The sequence below is a fragment of the Adiantum capillus-veneris genome, chromosome 16, assembly GCF_014529385.1.
Source record: "Adiantum capillus-veneris isolate H3 chromosome 16, ASM1452938v2, whole genome shotgun sequence".
Taxonomy (NCBI): domain Eukaryota; kingdom Viridiplantae; phylum Streptophyta; class Polypodiopsida; order Polypodiales; family Pteridaceae; genus Adiantum; species Adiantum capillus-veneris.
This window is the reverse complement of record NC_140946.1, coordinates 71,684,803-71,690,324: the sequence shown is the minus strand read 5'-3', so window position 1 is coordinate 71,690,324 and position 5,522 is coordinate 71,684,803.

Genomic DNA, 5,522 nt, shown 5'->3' with positions numbered 1-5,522 from the left:
CAAAAAATCTATGTTATTGTAGGCAGTTATTTAAATTTACTCTCCTTTATCCCCTCTTAACTTAGCAGGCCTTCTTGCCTCCCACCTTGTTTGGAATGCTAAAAAAAAGATTAAAAAGTATTCACAAGAATTTGATCCATGATGTGAAGTATTGATTCAATAATTTTCATATATTTTTCAATTTGTGAAAAGTCCTTTTATTTAAGGACTTCACAAAGATTAATTTCATTAAATTGTTTTATTATTTTTTATGTTTATTAAATATATCTTTTTTAGGAATGCATTAATTTTGTATGTATGTATAGTATATACTAGGAATATACAAGGTGAAGCTTCACTTTCGCGTTTTAAAACAATAGAATACAAGTAAAGTCGAGACATGTCAAGGATGTGAAATGAAAGGTGAAATAAAAATATTCATTCAATATTAAATAACATTTAAGGTAAGTTTCAAAAAGTATTCCTAACTCTAGCTCATCTTTAAGGCTTTCTTTTAGAAAGCCAAAAATACAAAGGGAAACATTTCAAGATTCCACTTACTTTTTGTTTTGTCTAATGTTCAAAAGTGGTCATGAAATGCAAGTGTTCAGATTTGAAGGGCTCCCTATTCTTTCTAAAGATAGACCTGTTGTTCTTTTCATTGGCTTCTTTTAGAAAGCTAATAATCTCTTTCCCTACATCTTTCCCCACATTGCATACACATGACACCCCTCTTTCTCTCCTTCCCTCTGTCTTTCCTACACATGTCACCTCCTCTAATACCCCCCAATCCACGAAAGAATCTGTGTAGATTCCTCTTAATAAACCTCAAAATCAAAATTGGACCACGTTATTTGGATCGATTTATGAGTAGAAACCACCCCAGATTCCATTGGGAGATTCTAACCCACTAAAGCTTGGGCATAAGCCTCAAAAGTCGGACTCACTGGACTCAAACCCACACGCACGATTCTTCACTTGCCCTCAGTAATCTGTAAAGGTCGCTTAGCAATTTTTTTAAAAAAGAAGTGGTGCCCACCCTGCCACTTGCCTTTCTTTGACCACATCAACTGCTTCCTCGACCTTGTCTTGCACAACTTTTCTGGCCTTCCCTTTCTCTTTCATTCTCGTTCACACGGCAGCTCAAAGTCAATATCATGCCCCCTTCAATGGAACTTGTGAATGTCAGGAAACCAAAATTCTTTTATCCCTCTCCATGTTATCAAATTTCCATGGACCTTCAAAGACCAAATTAAAGGACGGGATGCAAAGCAGGGAAACCAAAACTCTTTTATCCCTCTCCATGTTATCAAATTTCCATGGACCTTCAAACACCAACCGATGCATAAGCCGTTTATTAAGGAAGGGATGAGCAATGCTTTGCATGACAAAGAGGGGAATGTAGACAAGTTACTGCAGGAATAGCTCAAACTACATGTCAACAACTTCGAACAATGAAAACTAAAACATTTTACAAATTTTGAGGAGTGAAGGTGCATTTGTCTCCAATAGATTGTCTTGAAGTTTTCAAATTTTTGGATTGCATAAAAGGGTTTCATTTTGGGTACAATTGTGACCATTGGATAAAGCTTGTTGCGTTTTGGATGCAACTATGCACCATTGGATAAAGCTTGCTCATTAGTGTCACATCGCAACAAACTTTCCTTTTTACTATGTCTTGTAGGCTACACCACTGCACAATTGTGAGTTTGACCCAAAAAAAAAAAAAAACATTTGTGTACTTCCAATGCCCTTGTTACTAAGCAACCTCTCTCCAAAAAGGGGTAAGAAGGATGCCTCCAACCTTAGGGGGCCAATGAGATATCGAATTATGGAAGTACCTTGATAGCATTTCCAAGCGAGCTCGCTTGTCGTACCCCCAAGTTTCAAGACGACCCATTGAGGGGTCTGCAACTTGTCATGCACCTCGAGTTCTTTCCATCAGCCTCCTTCTGAGCACACATAGGAGCTATCCATCATATCCTTAGCCATAATAGCCCAAGCCTCATCTTGCTTTGCGAGTGCAGCTACAAACTTGGCACATTGGGTTTCCGCATGGTGCTAGGGTTAAGAATCTCGAGACTCCCTTCTTGCATAGGTCTCGCAACAGTCTCCCATTTAGTCCACTTCCAGGGTGTTGCGTCTTTAGTGTTGTTTTTCCATAGAAATATATTTCCAAGTTTCAAGAACTCTTTCCAGTTACATTTAGCTAGCTTAAGCAACGGACCATTAAAGGCTATATAGGTGGGCATAAAAGAGTTCATTATCGTCAGTGTGCTCAGAAAGGGGAGGAGCACATACTCCCACCTTCACATGTTCTTCTTGACTTTATCCATAATCCATAAGAATCTTTGCTTGTAATGTCCACTCTCAAAGGGCCTCCCAAGTGTAGAAAAATCTTCCCTTTTGACACTCCCCCCCCCTCCCCCCCCCCGGGTCCACACAGACAAATCAAGGGAGTCGGTCTCAGAGAGAGACCAATCTTGATTTTTCAATGCTAAACTTTGATCATGAGGCTAGGGCAAACGTTTGCACAATAAACAGGGCTTGCTGATAACCTCGAGGCAAGCCTTAAGGAAAAGCAGGGAGTCATCCGCAAAAAGCTTTACCAAAGTTGGTCATTGCTAGGTAGAGCCAACCCTTGAATCTCACCTTCAGCCGCATTGTCTTCCAACAATGTAACCAAGGGATGGGATCCAATGGTGAACACTAGGGGGGCAAGTGCGGAACCCTCTTTTATGGATCTTTTGACCTCAAAAGTACCCACAATTCTCTCATTGAAAAGGAGCTCCGATTGGCTACCTACACGAAGGGTACTGACTAGGCGGCATATCCGGCGCCCAAAGCCTAATGACTTCATGACATCTTGAATGAATGACCATGTTCTCCTGTCATAGGATTTATCAAGATCCAATTGTAGCATGATACACTCTTGCTTAGTGAACCCAGCATATTCAATGCCAACCATTACTAGCAAAATGTTGTCATAAATTGACCTTCCCTTGATAAATCCATGTTGGGGAGGAGTGAGCACTTTGTCGAGGTGGAGGGGCGAGCTTGAGGGCTACAAATTTGGCGATACTTTTCTAGGCTACTAACATCATCCTTATCATGGGTCGCCAATGCTGTAGTTGGGAGCAGCAGACTTGTTTGGGGATAGGCTTCTTGTTTGGGGATAGGCTTAATGAGGCCTCTTAATTCTTACGTCCATGACTCCATCTACTAGGACTTGGTTATCCATTCTCGTGATAGAAGACTTAATATACCTTCATAAGTTTAGCATAGTGTGAACTCACAGAGTTATAAGAGGGAATAAAGCACTCATAAAACTATAAAAGCAAGGGACACAAGAAAAGAAAAGAAAAAAAAAACTAAATCACTATTTACTACAAGACAAAACTAGAGAAAACAAAACATTATTAACTTAAAAATGTTTTTAGAAAAGACATGTGCAAAATAACTTGACGTAGCTTACTTGTGTAAAACTTAAACAAGTACTCAACTTTAAACCCAAAAAAAAAGACGTTTTTAAAAAACTTAACCCTAGAAGTCAAACTTCACACAACAACTTCTAAAGGAACAAATTCTTAAGTCCTAACGTAAGCTAAATACAAAATCGAAAAATGAATACTACTACAAACCTACAAAGAGCAAAGATGCCAATATGTGACCTCAACTTCGCTACTTGTCCAAACAGGAAGAATGAGATTATCACCTCTATCATGCATAGCTTGGGGACACAAGCTATGACATCCCTACTCATGTTGTCAGTGCCCAAGAGCAGGTGCAGGGGTTGTATAAAGGTAATTCATGCTTTGGTCGCAACCAACCGAGTTTCTATCACCCTCCAGAGGTGATGGGCATACTCGGCCATGATAAAGGCTAGCATTTGTCAACCTAGAGTAAAAATATTAGAAATAAGATGGCAAGGTTGGACGAAACAAACAGATTTACTCAAACAAAGACGAGACGTCGAATCGACATATTGCAGGCTGGTGTATGTGAAACCCGGCCTACTGCTCCATGGGCCTACCTCCCACATGTCCACCAATGCCCATTTCTCACAAAGGGTTAGCCATTTGGATCTTTCAGAGAAGTAAAGAGTCAAGCTTTGCTTGCAAAAGCAACAAGTTGAATCCTCTTTCGCCGAGTGTCATGGAGGTACAAAAGAAAGCTCAAAAGGAAAGCCATTATTCAAGAATTTCAAACTCCTAAACTGTCTCTTCCCTCACATGAAGCCCCATAGGTTTTTGTTCTTTTCTCTATCCTTTGGATGGACCCGCAATCCTTAACTCATATTTGGAGCAATTGCTATGTTTTGTTTTTGGTCCCATGGGTCATATTTGACCTCCATGGATGATAATTCAATCAATCAATCAATCTATCTCTCTCTCTCTCTTTGATGTTTCAAAAGTCCATTTGATAGTGCTCACAAAGTTAACAAAGAAAACTTGACCCTCAATGTATATTTTCGACCATTTTTGTATAATAATAAGTGCATTGTGACCACATTCGTTACTCTCCTATGGTACCTCTCTTTGCTAGTAAAATTAGACTTGTCTTCTTAATATTCTTTTAGTGAAAAATTCAATAAGTCATTCAAATTATCATGCAACGTAAGGATTTGATAGCCTTCCACAGGTTGAGAATGTCACATGAATGGCAACAAAAATCCCGGAACGTCATTCGCATGGCAGACAAAAAAGTTGCCCATTCACTTGAACAAGCAAAATTTTGTGAAGTTGGTTTATTGAAGTGCAATAGCCTTAACCAAATCAAGATGATGTTAGGATTTGATGGCCATCCACAGGCTGAAAATGTCCCATAAATAGCAACAAAAGGATTTGATAGCCTTCCACAGGTTGAAATGTCACATGAATGGCAACAAAAATCCCAGAACCTCATTCGCATGGCAGACAAAAAAGTTGCCCATTCACTCAAACAAGCAAAATTTTGTGAAGTTTTTTCATTGAAGTGCAATAGCCTTAGCCAAACCAAGATGATGTTAGGATTTGATGGCCATCCACAAGTTGAAAATGTCATAAATAGCAAAAAAATCCCTAGAACGTCATTTGCATGGCAAACAAAAAAGTTGCCCATCCACTCGGAAAAGCAAAATTATATAAAATTCCAAAACAAGATGTTTTTATACATCTTATAAAGGCGATTCTCAAAAAGTAAGTTGAGAACATTTAAAAACTACGTATGTCCACCAAACCCCTCATCCAATGTAAAACATGAAAATTGGAAATGGCAATGGGAGATTTTGCCATGCTAAGTAGAATGGCTATCCTCAAATTTGGATATCAATTGAAAGTTTGAGGTGCATGTCCAATCCTAACCTTGAAATTATGTGACAAAAATAATGTTATGTTTATCAATTAAAATCATTTCCCAGCTTGTATGGAGGAAAATAGTCACATTTTATTTCAAAAACAATCATTATTCGTACCTCAGAGTCAACATGCTTGTGCATTTTTTTTTGTACAATTTAAAGAGTAAAGTAACTAGCTATGATGTTATCTTCCTAAATAACTTGAAGA